This window comes from Lathyrus oleraceus, chromosome 5 (assembly GCF_024323335.1).
Source record: "Lathyrus oleraceus cultivar Zhongwan6 chromosome 5, CAAS_Psat_ZW6_1.0, whole genome shotgun sequence".
In the NCBI taxonomy this organism is placed as follows: Eukaryota; Viridiplantae; Streptophyta; class Magnoliopsida; order Fabales; family Fabaceae; genus Lathyrus; species Lathyrus oleraceus.
The window spans coordinates 148201768-148219025 of NC_066583.1; the positions used below are offsets into that span (position 1 = coordinate 148201768).

Genomic DNA, 17258 nt, shown 5'->3' on the forward strand with positions numbered 1-17258 from the left:
TTTGTGTTTCCAGCATTTTGTTATGGGTAGTCAGGGCATCTACTTTACTTGCTAGTTGTTTAATTTGTTCGCCAGTGTGTACATTCTGGTTTAAGAAATCTTTATTGGTTTGCTGTTGAGAAGCTATAAAGTTTTTCATCATGATTTCCAAGTTGGATTTCCTAGGGGCGTTATTGTTAGGTGTAGATGGGATCGACTTTTGATATCCCGGAGGTATAGCTGGGGCTTGATTCGGAGATTGTCCAGGTGCGTATAAAGCATTATTACTCTTATATGAAAAATTTGGATGATTCTTCCAATTTGAGTTATAGGTATGCGAGTAGGGGCTTCCTTGAGCATAGTTTACTTGCTCCTCTTGGATTCCTGTTAGGAGTTGACAATCTGCAGGAGTGTGACCTTGGATTCCACAGACTTCGCAATTCTGAGTTAGGGCAACCACGGTGGCTGGAGGTGATACATTTAAACTTTCAATTTTCTGGACCAGAGCATCCACTTTTGCGTTAACATGATCAAGGTTACTTATCTCGTACATGCCAGTTTTAGTTTGAGGTTTTTCTACCATTGTTCGTTCGCTTCCCCACTGATAGTGGTTTTGGGCCATGCCTTCGATAAGTTGGTAAGCATCAGCATAAGGTTTGTTCATTTGTGCACCACCTGCGGCGGCGTCTATTGTTAACCTCGTGTTGTACAAGAGACCATTATAGAAGGTATGAATTACTAACCAGTCCTTTAAACCATGGTGTGGACAAAGTCTCATCATGTCTTTGTATCTTTCCCATGCTTCGAAAAGAGACTCGTTATCTTTCTGTTTAAATCCATTTATCTGGGCTCTTAACATAGCTGTTTTGCTCGGCGGAAAATATCGGGCAAGAAAGACTTTCTTTAACTCGTTCCATGTGGTGACTGAGTTGGAAGGAAGAGACTGGAGCCATCTTCTAGCGCTATCTCTTAACGAGAAAGGAAAAAGACGAAGTCGAATTGCCTCTGAAGTGACACCGTTAGCTTTAACAGTATCAGCGTATTGGACAAATACGGATAAATGAAGGTTTGGATCCTCGGTAGGATTTCCAGAGAATTGGTTTTGTTGTACTGCCTGCAACAGTGAAGGTTTAAGTTCGAAGTTGTTTGCTTCGATTGCGGGTGGAGCAATACTCGAATGCGGCTCATCTTGCGATGGAGCGGCGTAATCTCGAAGAGCACGAGCCGGTTCTGCCATCTCGGGTATCGGCGAAGGAAGAAGATTTTTGAGATCAGGAAGTTCGACAGGAGGGAGATTGTTCGCAGCACGGTATTCCCGAATTCGTCGTAAGACTCAGAGATATAGTTCGACATCGTTGATTCGTAAGTAGAACGGCTCGCCTTGTGAGCGAGTATGTGGCATACAAATCAATGAAAGAAAGAAAAGAAAAGAAAAATAAGCCTTAGTCTCTACAGCGTAACAGAAGAGTTACGATATCGACTAAATAAAAGTCCCCGGCAACGGCGCCAAAAACTTGATCGCGACTTAATGAGTCGAATTTGGGGTACAAACTGCAAGTGTACAGTTCTATCGCGTAGTTTTAAAAGATATCGATCCCACAGGGACTTATGAATCAATATACCGTTTTCTAAGGTTACTTCGTAAAGCTAAGGCGGATAATACTTTGATTGTTTGGGGGAAAAGTTAAAACTAAAATAAGATCTAAATTAAATATTAATTAAGCGGATATCGGTATGTAGTTCGTCGTAATTAGGGAATCAATTCTTCGTTGGTTTTTTGGTTTTAAAACAAATCCTTTCAGTAGACACTATTGATTAAAAGTCTTATCTCAAACTCTCGCTCTGTTGAATAAACTATGATTTTATATTAACGTAGCTGTCACTTATTAGTTAAGTCCAAAATCACTTTTTGAAAACAATAGAATCCGTAGAAACTCTTTTTAAGAAAACACTAAACGTTTAAACATCCTTGTCTCAAACTCTCGCTCTGTTGACTTAGATTATATAATTAAATTCAAATGCTTAACTCTCGTCCTCACATTCAACCTTTAAAAATACTTTTTGAAAAAGATTAGAATTTAATTCTCTAAAAATTGCTTTCGCCCTGATCTAGAATTAATGTCCAATTTACACTGTCCAGTTAAAAACTCAAACTCTCGTTCTATTGATTTCAACTTCTTTATGTCTTTTACTTTCGTACAAAACCTTGTTATTAAACCTGTAAATTGAGACCGTAAAAAGAGTGATTTTATTTTTAAATGTAATTAAACCAACTTAGTTTTGATTCCTTCATTCCGCTTACTCTACATACCGATACCTAAATAAATTAGCCAGACATGCTTAACAGATCTAAATAATCAACATGCATAAATAATTCCATCTCAGGCAAATAATATAAATAAACAGTAAAGCAGAGCATATATAAATTCAAACAATAATTAAAGAACCTGAATAATTTATAGCAATCTTGAACACTCCACCACAGACCGGTTGAATTTGTTCTTGAATTCTTCAGTCGGACACGAAATTAAAAGTGAAGGAATAAAAATCTAGGGTCTAACGTAAGGTTAGATCTAGTAAAAGATACACAATAGTTTCCGGTGTAGAAACTATTGTGAGAAAAATTAATTAAGTGCTGAAAGATTAACTGGAAAGGAAAGTAAAAATAAGAATTGCAATTAAAAGCGGAAACAGTAAAGGAAAAATAATGGTATGCTTGCACGGCTGGAAGAAGAAAATTGAACGAAGCGGAGAGTCCCGCAGGGTTTGCCAAAAGCTACTATTTATATTGGTCACTTGTTGTAACTGTTTCCAAAGGTCTTCCGTGTAAAGAGTCTTCACGTTGCAAATGGTCAAGCGTAACAATAGGCCTCAACGTCTTTGTTGCGCTTCTGAAGCCAAAAATATAGGGGAATGGTGTGACGTCCGTCACACCATGTGTTACGCTCGTAACACAAGTAGGTAGGGCGTGACGCTCGTCACAGCTTGTGTGACGCTCGTCACGGGCGCAGCGCCTTGCTTTTGGGCTGGGCTTTGGCTTGGTGGAATTTGCTTCTTTTCATTTCTTTTTGCACCTCCTTTTCTTCCTTTTTCACTTGTGCTTCAAATAAGCTACCTGAGATAAATAGAAAGAAAATACCGAGTAATATCGAATAAAATGAAGTAAATTGAAGTAAATAATAATATAATTTAATTAAATCGAGTCCTAGAATGTGATATTATTTCATGTTATCAATTTACAAGTTAGGTTTTATAAAATGAAGTCAAAGTTGGATTAAGATTTATTCACAATGAGTATTGATGAAGATGGTTTTGAAAAGTCAAAGGCTTAAGGCCTAGGTTTCTAATTTGAAACAATGTCAAAGTTTGAAAGAAAAGATTTTGGCTTGGTTAGAGTGGGGAGAAGAAGAGAAGGGCTAGTCCTAAAGCATGCAAAGATAAGAGAGAAAAGATAAACCCTTGGAGTTTCTTTTCTTGAAATCATAGAGATGATTCAAGATGCTCCTTTCCTTTGGACTTAGCAAATAAATAAGAAATCAAACAACTTGAATTCAAGCTCCTAGGATCTCCATTTGACTTGTCTCTTAACTTGGCTACTCATGACAATGGTCCTCTTTTCACAGTCTCAAGGTAGGATCCCTATCACACAAGAGCAAACATCAAAAAGTTCACAACACAATAAGGGGAATGGACAAAGAATAAGTTTGGATGAGAAGTCCTTTGAAGTCAACTTTGGATTTTAGCATTCTAAAGGCATGAGGCCTAGTTGCTCTTCAACAATTTAGCATTCTAAAGGCATGAGGCCTAGTTGCTATTAAACTTCTTTAAGCATAGGTAAATCCTAATTCTAAGTCCTTTCTCCTTTTTGCATTAGGTTCACACAAAGCCAACACAAAACAAACACAAGATAGCAATATATATATATATATATATATATATATATATATATATATATATATATATATATATATATATATATATACAATAATGAGCTCAAATGAGCAAAAGAAAAATGACATAAACATAAAATATATGCTCAAGTGAGCAAAGTGAAAAGTAATATCAATAAATGAGCAAGAGATAAATGGCATTAAAGTAAAGGGCAAGAAATTAAATGCTCAAATTAAAGTTAGTAATTAGTATGGTTTTGTTAGTTTGTCATAAGACAATGTAGCGCTATGTTAAGCAATCGTAAGTAGACTAATGTAGTAGTCACACCTATCTGAGGTCGGTCAATAAAACTATAGGCAAATAAACACAAGTTAGAGATCATGACTAGTAAGCCAAGCTCCACAAACTTGCCATGCCAAAACAAAAGGGGAAGAGCCTTGTATCGACTTTAGGTTTTTTGCTTGACCAAGAAGCAACCTATCTTGGATACAAAATAACTCACTTGATCTTGGATCAAGTTGAGTTTGGTTTGGATCAAAGAAGGTTAAACCTCTCATTTGTCAAGACCAACCATAAGACATTAACTCATTGGCCAAATTATGAAAAGAAAAGGATGAAGATGAAATGGATGGAAAGAGAATTCAAGTATCAAATCCAATTGATCAAATGTGAACCAAGTCATCATCAATCAATGCTAAACAGAAAAGAAATGAAGATTACAAGTCAACAAGTCAACCATAATTTTTTGGTAATTTTTGAATTAAAAATAAATGCAAAATAAAATAATCAAAATATGGTCAAACCTCAAATTTAATTCAAATCAACTTCAACAAGTCCAATTAAATTCTCATAGGTCTAACATGGTCAAACAAACTTTGAAAAATTTTCCCAACAATTTTTGAAATCAGAATCTATTTTAAAACAATTAAAAACAATAAAAAATAACACAATATGAATTAAAATCTCAAATAAATCTCAAATCAAATAAGAAATTGATGAGACTATTTTTCATTGACTTATCATGATCCATAGGTGTTGGGAAAATATTTTTGGATTTTTTAAATATCATAAAGTAATTAAAAATGAATTAAAACTATTAAAAATCAAATAATCCACAAAAAATATTAAATGAAGTCACAAAAATAATTAAAAATCAAAATATGAAACTAGATTTTTCAAGAATTTTTTTAGCATTGGTCTCATATTTTTGTGACTTCAAATAAATTTTTTATGAATTTTTGAAAATAAATGGAATTAACTGAAATTAAAAGAAAATGAATTAAATGGAAAAAACCACAGCCGCATGATGCACCTTATTAATTGACGTGGCATCAATGGATTGTCCAGATCTGAGGGCGCATGGTGTGACCAAGTCAAACGCGTTGTATATGGCATTAAATCAAGTAATCACATTGGATGGTCAAGATTATAACGTTGAGACACGATCCAAAGGCTGGGAAGCAAACACGTGTGGATGGTGGTGGAAACCACCATCTTCTCCGGTGAGATACCAAATTCCGGCCACCACGCGCAGGGAAAAAATTTGTAATGAAAATAAAAAGTAAGGGCATCAAAATGAAGCTCAGGTGATGTACATCACCACTGTATCCATGGATCATCCTCACTCTTCCTATTTAGAGAGAAATGTGAGATGGAAGATCATGGTATGTCAATTGGAAATGCATGAAATGAACAATTGAGACCACCACTGGCCTGCCTCAAGTGCGAGGACTTTAGAAAACCATATAAACCAAAGAAAATCACATTGAATTGCAAGATCTAGATCCAAAAAGTTTGAGGTTCTACCTCTGAAATGAAGCTTCTAATGCCACAAATTCTTCAAGATCTTGATCTGCTTTGGCTATGGAAGTGTGATGGAGATGATAGGTTAAGGAATTGAGCTTTGAAAATCAACTAATGATGTTGAATTTCAAGCTTGAAAAAGAGAGAAAAATCTGAAAATTCCTTTGGTGAGGGTTGGGATTTCAATTCTGCAGCACTTCAGGTCTCCACTTGGTTGTGAAATGAATGAGATTGAGTCTCTATTTATAGTTGAAGAGGGTTGTAAAGCATGGTTCCCTCGTGTGCATGGGATTTGAATCTTCCTTGCATGGGCCTGTACAGGCGCATGTAAGGCCCAATAATGGGTGATAAACCATGCTGAGATCAACTGAAATTAAATTGGACGTGTAATTGAAGTGGAATTGGCTTGCACATGAAGTTTCAACATGAAATGCAAAAATGAACATAAAGAGAAAGCTCTTCCAAACTCACACATGGAAATTCCAAAAAATTAATGTGAGTAATGGTTGGAAAGCCCTTGAAATAAGGAACAAAAGTCATGTTGGGCAAAAATTCATTTGGCATTTGGAAATTAGTGAAAACTGGTTGTGAAAGTTTGGGCACAAAACATGTCTAAGTCACCCTTTGAAAATTTTCACCAAAAACAAGCCTCTTCAAGCCCCTCTGTTTCCATGATTCAAGCTTCAAATGGAAAAACCTCCAACACCAAAGTTGTATATATTTTCAAGATGATCAATTTAGACTCAAATTTTGCATCATTTAGTGTTAGACGGTGTGGCTAGTGATCGAGAGGGGGGGTGAATAGATCACCTCTTTTAAAATAAATGGATTTAAAATTTCTTATCAGAGTTATTGAAACTTAACGGAAAATTACAGTCCCGAATCGACTTCCGTCTATTCTGAACCGCTACTAGAAAACCGGACACGCGAATTTATTGCTGGATTTGAATTAGAACGATAGAGATTATTAACACCAGAATCTTATCAAATCAAATGCACTTATCACTAAATCCTAATTCGAATGAATAAAACTCATCTGACAGTTTTGTCAAACAATTGGTGTGTATGTGATCAATGATGAACAATGGTGGAGTTTAGATAAAGAAGTTTTCTTGCCACTATTGTATCACGAAATGTACAGCCACAACACACCAACTGAAATCACAAAACTGTTGAAAACGTAAAGAGAGATAAGGAAAGAATACGATACGCAGAGATTTGGTAAGGAAGTTCCCCACTGTCGTCCTCGCGTGTGGGTACGTCTCCCTCTCAATTTCAAATGAAATTAAGAACTGTAATTATCAATAATGCCGAATTCGTTGATACAAGGTTACGATACAAAGACAAAAATCTAAATCCCAAGATCTTCTTCTTGTATAAAACCTCCACTTGATCTGAGCTCGATCAAGACTTTCCTGCAAGAAATTGCAAACAATTCACCGGTTCCACGACCTGTTTGCGAAATTACCCAATTTCCAAACCTTACGCTATGGCTGAATCTGTTCTGCAAACGTGACTAACAAACCCACAAGAACACTCCAGTTCTTGAAGGACAAACCATTTGGTTTTTCCTCGAAACCCCCTTCAACCTTCAACTCAGCTAGATCCTCGATCGTTCCACTGAACACCTCAGCTAGATCCTTGATCGTTCCACTGAATGTTATCTCGTTGATCCTTTAATCCAAAGAACAAGAATGATTATGTGTTGATGTTCTTGAAGAAAAGAGATTGAGAAGATGAAGAAGATGAAGTCTCTTTCAGGTTTCTAACTGCTCAAACAATTGTTGCTACACACTGCTTTGGTTTGTGTTACAACTGTTTTTCACTTGTGAATTCGTGCACGTACCACTGCTGTCAAAATACTTCTTATATATGAAAGACAGAAGTTGTTAGTAGACAAAACAGAATTATGTATAGATACAAGAGTTTATGCATCGATACATACTGTAGCTTTGATTAATTTTAGAGAATTAATACAAGCATGTATCGATACAAAGCTCGTATGTATCGATACATAGAGCATTTTAACTAAGCATGTATCGATACAAAGCTCGTATGCATCGATGCATAGAGAATTTTAACTAAGCATGTATCGATACAAGGCTCGTATGGATCGATACATACTGAAGCGAAAACGTTTTGTGATTTAAAACGAATTTATGTATCGATGCAGATGAACATGTATCGATGCATACTGACACAAAACAATATATGCAAAGAAATTCACATAAACGAAAATAAGGAATTTTGTTCTAACATACACAATCACATAGTTCTAAAAGAGATATAGAAAGGAGTGATATTACCTTTGTTGATGTAATCTTGTGAGGTATAAATGAAATCTAAAACAAATCTCATCAACCAAGGTGAGGCATAATATAAATAAGAACAAACATGCTTAAGACAACAATGGAGAGAGATCTAAGATCCCTAATTCACGATGAATATTGAAGAACGGTTCCATTGCCAAAGGTTTAGTGAAAATATCAGCAAGCTGATTTTTAGTATCAACATGCTCAAATACAACGTCTTCTTTTTCAACATGATCGCGAAGAAAGTGATGTCTAATCTCTATGTGTTTAGTGCGTGAGTGTAAAACAGGATTTTTAGTAAGGTTTATGGCACTAGTGTTGTCACATTTTATTGGAATATGTTTGAGTTGAATGTTAAAGTCTTGTAGTTGTTGCTTTAGCCACAAAATATGAGTGCAACAACTACCGGCTGCAACGTACTCAGCCTCTGCAGTTGACAAAGCCACAGATACCTGCTTTTTGCTATGCCAGCTTACCAAGGAGTTTGAAAACAAGTGACATGTACCACTCGTGCTTTTCCTATCTGATTTGCAGTCAGCAAAATCAGAATCGAAGTAACCTACTAAGCTACAATCACTTCCTTTGGAATACCAAAGCCCATATTTAGATGTTCCATGAAGATATCTAAATATACGCTTAACAGCTTTCAGGTGTGATTCCTTAGGATTTGATTGATATCGTGCACACATACAAACACTAAACATGATGTCAGGTCTAGAAGCAGAAAGATACAGAAGAGACCCAATCATACCTCTAAACTTTTTGACATCTACACTCTTACCATGCTCATCTTTATCTAGATTTCCGTTGGTAGGCATAGGGGTGTCAATTGATTTTGAGTCGTTCATTCCAAAGCGCTTGAGTAGTTCTATGCAGTACTTTGTTTGACATACTGCTGTACCCTCATCAAGTTGCTTTATCTGAAGACCTAGGAAGTAATTCAGCTCCCCCATAAGACTTATCTCAAATTCACCCTGCATAACCTTAGAAAATTCTTCGACCAAGTGTATGTTAGTTGAACCAAAAATTATATCGTCTACATAAACTTGAACTAAAAGAATGTGCTTTCCATTGTGTTTAATAAAGAGAGTATTATCCACTTTACCTCTTGAATATCCATGATCGATTAGAAATTTGCTAAGCCTTTCATACCAAACCCCGAGGGGCTTGTTTAAGACCATACAAAGCTCGTTTTAATTTGTAAACATAATTTAGATTTTCAGCATTCTCAAAACCAGGAGGTTGTGAAACATATACTTCTTCATTTATGACACCATTTAGAAACGCACTCTTTACGTCCATTTGGTAAAGCTTAAAATTATTAGAACACGCATAGGCAAGCAAGAGACGTATAGCTTCAAGGCGAGCAACTAGAGCATAAGTTTCCTCATAGTCTATGCCCTCCTCTTGGTTATACCCTTGTGCTACTAAACGTGCCTTGTTCCTAGTTATCACTCCATTTTCATCAAGCTTATTTCTAAAAACCCATTTAGTACCTATGATATGATGATCTCGCGGACGAGGGACAAGTTCCCAAACGTTATTTCTTTTAAATTGATTAAGCTCTTCTTGTATGGCCATTAGCCAACATTCATCAAACAAGGCCTCTTTGGCATTTTTAGGTTCTACTTGGGAAACAAAAGCGAAGTGAGAACAAAAATTACTTATCTTAGAACGAGTCATTACTCCCTTTGAAATATCTCCCAATATGTTGTCAATAGGATGGTCTTTTGAAGATTTCCAAGCTGGTGGAAGGTCATTCACTTCAGTTGTCCTTTCTTCCTCATCTTCTTCATGACTAGTATCTTCCTCCTTCTCATGGGCAGCTGTTATGGACTAATCAGTTTCCGTAACAGCTTCCTTGAGTATGTGTTCTGTAGATACACCTGCGTCATCAAAAGAAATACCTTTTCCGACACTTTTCGGATAAGACTCATCAAAAGAAACATGGACAGATTCTTCAACAGTAAGTAAACGCTTATTATATACTCTATATGCTTTACTTGATTGTGAGTATCCAAGAAAGATACCTTCATCCGCTTTTGCATCAAACTTCCCAATATTTTCCTTACCATTATTCAAAACAAAACACTTACAACCGAATACGTGAAGATGTGACAAGTTTGGCTTTCTTCCTTTTAAAAGCTCATAAGGAGTTTTATTTAAAATAGGACGAATTAAGATCCTGTTTAAAACATAACAAGTTGTGCTAACTGCATCAGCCCATAAGTATTTTGGTAGTCCGCCCTCATTTAGCATTGTTCTTGCCAACTCCTCTAAAACACGATTTTTACGCTCCACAACGCCATTTTGTTGTGGAGTTCGAGGAGCTGAAAAGTTATGCTCAATACCATACTTGTCACAATACTTATCAAAGTGATAGTTTTGAAATTCTCCACCATGATCGCTACGAATTGTAACTATTTTGGAATTCATTTTGTTTTGGGGCAGATTTGCAAAATTCTTAAAAGCAGAAAAAGTTTCATCTTTGCTATGAAGGAATATAGTCCAAGTAAATCTAGAATAGTCATCAACGATTACAAAACCATAATAATTTCCACCTAAGCTCTTTGTCCTAGAAGGTCCAAAGAGATCCATATGGAGAAGCTCAAGGGGTCGTGAAGTTGAAATTACACTTTTAGATTTAAAAGAGACCCTCGTTTGCTTTCCCATTTGGCACGCGTCACATAGGTGGTCTTTTGAAAATTTTATTTTTGGAAGACCGACTACTAGATCCTTAGATACAACCTTATTAAGCAAATCGAAATTAACATGCGCTAAACGTCTATGCCAAAGCCAAGAATCATCATTCAAGGTAACTAGACATTTAGTACTTGTTAAAGATACATCAAAAAGGTCAAGCATATAGATATTATTTACTCTTACACCCTTAAACACAACGTTCTGTTCAGCATGTTCAATTATGCAGCAAGTTTTTGTGAAAGAAACTTTATAACCCTTGTCACAAAATTGACTTATGCTTAACAAATTGTGTTTAAGCCCCTCTACTAAAAGGACATCAGAAATAGTAGTGGTAGAGGGATTACCTACACTACCTTTGCCAAGTATAACTCCTTTGTTATTGTCTCCATAAGTAACATATCCCTTCTTCTTTGCTTTGAAGTCTATAAAAAGCGATATGTCACCGGTCATGTGCCTTGAGCAACCGCTGTCAAGAAACCATCTCCTATCTACGGAAGCAAGGCACTCATCCTACAATATCAAAAGAGAGAAGTTGGTACCCAATTTTCATTGGGTCCAAGTGGGTAAGTGCTAACATGGTTGCCTTTTAGCTTCCATTGATAAATACCTTTAGGAACAAGAAATCTCCTAAACTTGCATTTCTCAATGGTATGGCCAGCACGACAACAATAATGACATAAACCATGATGATGTGTTTGTTTATTTTTTGTTCATTAAATCCTTTGGAATAAAAGAGTATTTTGCATATGGTGGATTTAATGACTTCTTAAACAACCTAGAGTCAACGGCATAAGTAACCTTAGGTTGTAAAGCTTTTTCCAATTTGACCTTGAGAGTGTTTACCTCTTGTTGCCAAATATGACAAGCTTCACAATACCCAACTTTACTACATCCATCAATGTCAATATTTTTTGAATTTTCTGCAATACTAGCTTTTAACCATTCTAAATCTTTTTCAGCTTTGTATACTTTACCTTCCAGAAATGAAAAAATTTGTTTATCGGAAGATAATCTTTTAAAAGCATCTACAGCTTCGTTATGCAGTGTTTCAAAAGCTATTTTCAGTTCAGAAAAAGACATGGAAGAGAAATTATTATAATAGGCTTGTTTTACCTTTTTATCATTGATTTTCTTCTTGTGGTAGGACAGATTTTTGGTGTGAGCCATGAGGCACAGATTTGCGGTTTCATCACTGTCACTTGAGCTTTGTGTGCTTGATGAATCACTATCACTTTCCCATGCAATGTAAGCTCTTCTTTGTTTGCTGTACCCTCTTGGTGGAGCTTTTCCTTTATCCTTATACTTCATAGGACAATCTGTTTTATAATGTCCAGATTTACCATAATTAAAACAAGATCCTTTTCCTCTACTCTTCTTATTCTCTTCCTGTTTTGAATTTGTAGATTATCTTCGAAACTTCATGAGGTTTTTGTCGGAATGCTTGACTCCATTCTTTCGAATGAATCTATTATATCTCCTTACAAAAAGTCCCATTTCCTCATCATTCGAATCTTTGTCACTACTAGAATCATTGTCACTTTGCTCTTTTCGTGAGGACTTAGAGCTAGAGGCCACAAGAGCTATTGGCTTCTTCTCTCCCTCTTTGTCTCTCTTCTTCTCCTTTTCCTTCTTACTTTTGTTCTCAAACTTTTCAAGACTTTCTAATGCTTGTTGATGTTCTTCCAGCTTTCCAAACAGAGTTGTAATCGTAAGTGTCGTTAGATCGTTGGCTTCCTTAATAGCTGTTACTTTAGGTTGCCATTCCCTGCTTAGACATCTCAGAATTTTATTAGTAGCTATTTCATTGGAAACAGGTTTTCCAAGTGCATTCAACCGATTAGTGAGATGAGTAAATCTCTTTTGCATGTCGGAGATAGATTCTCCTTGTTTCATGCGAAAGAGCTCAAACTCTTGATTGAGTGTGTTAATGCGGGACTGTTTTACTTCAGTAGTACCCTCATGGGCAACTTCTAAAGCATCCCACATTTCTTTAGCAGTCGCGCAATGAGATACCCGATAATACTCATCAACACCAAGTGCTGAAATTAGCATATTTCGAGCTCTCCAATCACTAGACCACTTTTTCTCATCTTTCTCATTCCAATCAGCTTCTGGTTTAGGAACTATGGCGCCAACCGCATTTGTCATAGTAATTTGAAAAGGACCATTTTCAATGGCAGCCCATACTAGCCTATCAACATAATTTATATGAACTCGCATGCAGTCTTTCCAGTAGCCGTAATTTTCACCGTTGAAAATCGGCGCTCTATTATACGCCCCCTTTGGTTCAGAATCCATATCGTTACAGGCAGCCACAGAGCACCAGCGAACCGGCGCTCTGATACCACTTGTTAGACGGTGTGGCTAGTGATCGAGAGGGGGGGTGAATAGATCACCTCTTTTAAAATAAACGAATTTAAAAATTCTTATCAGAGTTATTGAAACTTAGCGGAAAATTACAGTCCCGAATCGACTTCCGTCTATTCTGAATCGCTACTAGAAAACCGGACACGCGAATTTATTGCTAGATTTGAATTAGAACGATAGAGATTATTAACACCAGAATCTTATCAAATCAAATGCACTTATCACTAAATCCTAATTCCAATGAATAAAACTCAGCTGACAGTTTTGTCAAACAATTGGTGTGTATGTGATCAATGATGAACAATGGTGGAGTTTAGATAAAGAAGTTTTCTTGCCACTATTGTATCACGAAATGTACAGCCACAACACACCAACTGAAATCACAAAACTGTTGAAAACGTAAAGAGAGATAAGGAAAGAATACGATACGCAGAGATTTGGTAAGGAAGTTCCCCACTGTTGTCCTCGCGTGTGGGTACGTCTCCCTCTCAATTTCAAATGAAATTGAGAACTGTAATTATCAATAATGCCGAATTCGTTGATACAAGGTTACAATACAAAGACAGAAATCTAAATCCCAAGATCTTCTTCTTGTATAAAACCTCCACTTGATCTGAGCTCGATCAAGACTTTCCTGCAAGAAATTGCAAACAATTCACCGGTTCCACGACCTGTTTGCGAAATTACCCAATTTCCAAACCTTACGCTACGGCTGAATCTGTTCTGCAAACGTGACTAACAAACCCGCAAGAACACTCCAGTTCTTGAAGGACAAACCATTTGGTTTTTCCTCGAAACCCCCTTCAACCTTCAACTCAGCTAGATCCTCGATCGTTCCACTGAACACCTCAGCTAGATCCTTGATCGTTCCACTGAACGTTATCTCGTTGATCCTTTAATCCAAAGAACAAGAATGATTATATGTTGATGTTCTTGAAGAAAAGAGATTGAGAAGATGAAGAAGATGAAGTCTCTTTCAGGTTTCTAACTGCTCAAACAATTGTTGCTACACACTGCTTTGATTTGTGTTACAACTGTTTTTCACTTGTGAATTCGTGCACGTACCACTGCTGTCAAAATACTTCTTATATATGAAAGACAGAAGCTGTTAGTAGACAAAACAGAATTATGTATAGATACAAGAGTTTATGCATCGATACATACTGTAGCTTTGATTAATTTTAGAGAATTAATACAAGCATGTATCGATACAAAGCTCGTATGTATCGATACATAGAGCATTTTTAACTAAGCATGTATCTATACAAAGCTCGTATGCGTCGATGCATAGAGCATTTTAACTAAGCATGCATCGATACAAGGCTCGTATGGATCGATACATACTGAAGTGAAAACGTTTTGTGATTTAAAACGAATTTATGTATCGATGCAGATGAACATGTATCGATGCATACTGACACAAAACATTTTTTATGAGTTCTTTTAAGAAATGTATCAATGTGGATCTTTATGTATAGACATGAAACAATAGTATAGGCTAAAACACAAATGAAACATGTAAAATAATGCACAACCAACAATTAGACAATGATCACACAATTTGCTATCATTCAAAACTTGTTCAAAGTAAAGAATTTGCTCACATTTAGATTTTGCATGAAAAAGTTATGGACATTTGAAGTTGGGCACTTTTTCAAATTCAATGACTTAGGTCCAAGGTGACCTATAATGTTTTGTATTATCACATGTATTTCTTTTAGGATTATGAAATTTCGTCCAACATAAAATTTTAAGTATACATCTTAATCTTTCCAATGCATTTGTTCTCACCTCAAAATCATAAAAATTAAGGAAGTTAGGTCCTTGGGAAGTTGACCCAAAATTAGGGTTTCAGTCAAAATGACCTATAATGTTTTGAAATGAATGATGACCTTCCAAGTTTCAAATGGATTTATGATGAACATGAAAGTTGTTCATATGGTTCTTAAGAACAGTTTTTCTCTTGGGGTAATCTTCATTTGACAAACACATTAAAATTTGTATCTCAGTGATCTTCAGTTTAGTCAGATGACTTGACTGGTCAACTTTTCAAGGCCAAACTTCCAATATTGATGAATAAATGATTGAGGGGCCTCACATAGGATCATATATGCATAAAATAGTGAATTAAAGAACTTCCCTTGGTTAAATTTGATCATAGGTTGAGGTTGCTTCATGGGCAAGGCACATTCAAAGCACAGATGAATTAGGGTTTCCTTGGGAAACAATCCTCAAGCCCTTTGGGTTATCTTGATCAAATTGGAAAATTGAGATACTTGGGAGACACATATGATGATTAGGAACTTTGTGGACCATTGTCATGCTTATTCTCATCTTCATCTAGCCACTTCATTGAGCTTAGAAGCCTCCTAGGAGAATTGTGGCACATGATCACTTGAGCTTCAAAACAAAAAGGGTTAGTGACATATTTTTGTGCTTTTGGTTAGTAATCAAATAAGAAAAGCAATAATATATAATACAATCATGCTTGGTGGTCTCAAACCACTCACACAAATCCCAACCCTAGGGTTAAGGAGCCAAACATGCTATGATCCTTGAGGCAGTGTAATTGTGCAATAACATGATGCCAAGAGGGATCTTAGGGTCAAAATCAGGGTCTTACACCCAACCATCGGTTATACCATCATTTACTAGTCGTTGTGCATCCTTGAATGAAGAGATGAATACTTCTCTCTTGACATCTTTGTCAATCAAATAAAGGGCTTAGAACTGAGTTCCAACAGCTTCTTTAGGTTCAAGATAAGAGAAATATGATAAGTGACTCCCAACCAGTGCTTGCTCCCCACAGACTGTCACTAGCTTCCTGTTCTTCACAAATTTAAGCGTTTGATGTAGAGTGGGAGTGACTGCCCCAGCTTCATAGATCCAAGGACGACCCAATAAACAATTATATGCATCTTATATGTCCATCACCTGGAATGTTATCTGGAAAGTATGAGGTCTGATGGTCATAGGAAGGTCTACTTCTCCAATGACTATTTTTCTGGAACCATCAAAAGCTTTGACAATAATCCCTCTACTCTTCATAGGAGCACCTTGAAAAGAAAGTCTGGAAAGTGTCGACTTTGGCATGACATTGAGAGACGAGCATGTATCCACTAACACACTTGACAAAGAGTCATTCATACAGTTGATTGAGATATTTAGTGCCATGTTATGATTTCTTCCTTCTTCGGGGAGCTCTTCATTACTGAAACTTAAGTTGTTGCAGGCCGTGATGTTAGCGACGATACCATCAAACTGTCAGACCATCACATCATGGTATACATAGGCTTGTTTTAAGAATTTTTGCAAAGCTTCACGGTGAGCCTCCGAGTTCATCAACAAAGATAACATATATATCTTGGAAGGTGTATGCAGTAATTGTTCCACCATATTGTATTCACTTTTCCTGATGATCTTCAACACCTCATTGTCATCACTTTTCAGATTCATGCTGTCAGATTGGCCAACCGGTTGAAAAGGGATCTTAACATGAGCCCGCTTTCCTGCTGCGACATCCTTAGTCCTTTTTGCAAATATATGCCCATTCCTCGTGACCCTGCTTACATCAGTGACGTTAACAATGGAGGGTAGAGGAACATCCTTTCCATTCTCAATCATTGTAGAATTGTACTTGTAAGGCACACCTTTATCAGATTGGTAGGGAACGGGGCCCGGTAAGTTAATGACCAGAGGAGTAACAGAAGTCTTCTGACTGTCATAAGTAATCTGTATAGGCTCAGAGTCGTTGAACTGAGAAACTCTGACATTCACTTCGTTGTCACTATTGACCATATTGGCCTGATTATAATCTCTAGCTTGGTAGGCTACAATGTAACCTTGATCCATTCGATCCTGGAGATCCGTTACAACAGTTAGGCATCCTTGAGAGTTCCTGGAACAAACCCTACAAGAGGCGTAGTTATATGGAGGCATAAAACCATTCTTGCTATATCTGACATGTTTATTTACTAAGTTCTCGCCCAAAAACCGTACATCATAGATCCAAAAACTGCCCGGGAAACCATATACCATGTTAACTGAGACGGTAGAGGATTAACTTGAACATTGGGGTTTATGTTCTTAAATGAAAGGATACCACTCTTGATGAGCCTCTGAACATATGACTTTAGACCAAAACAATTTTAAATGTTATGTCCTGGTGTCTCTTGATGGTAAGCATAAAATTGATCTGCCTTC

The 17258-nt window shown here is 36.6% G+C and overlaps 1 non-coding gene across 1 annotated transcript; it reads left to right on the forward strand.

The window, feature by feature from the left end:
• The first annotated feature begins 731 nt into the window (after window positions 1-731).
• Window positions 732-838, forward strand: LOC127088626 (small nucleolar RNA R71). Its single transcript, XR_007790455.1, has one exon. It is a non-coding gene; the product is annotated as a small nucleolar RNA R71 (small nucleolar RNA).
• The last annotated feature ends 16420 nt before the right edge of the window (window positions 839-17258 follow it).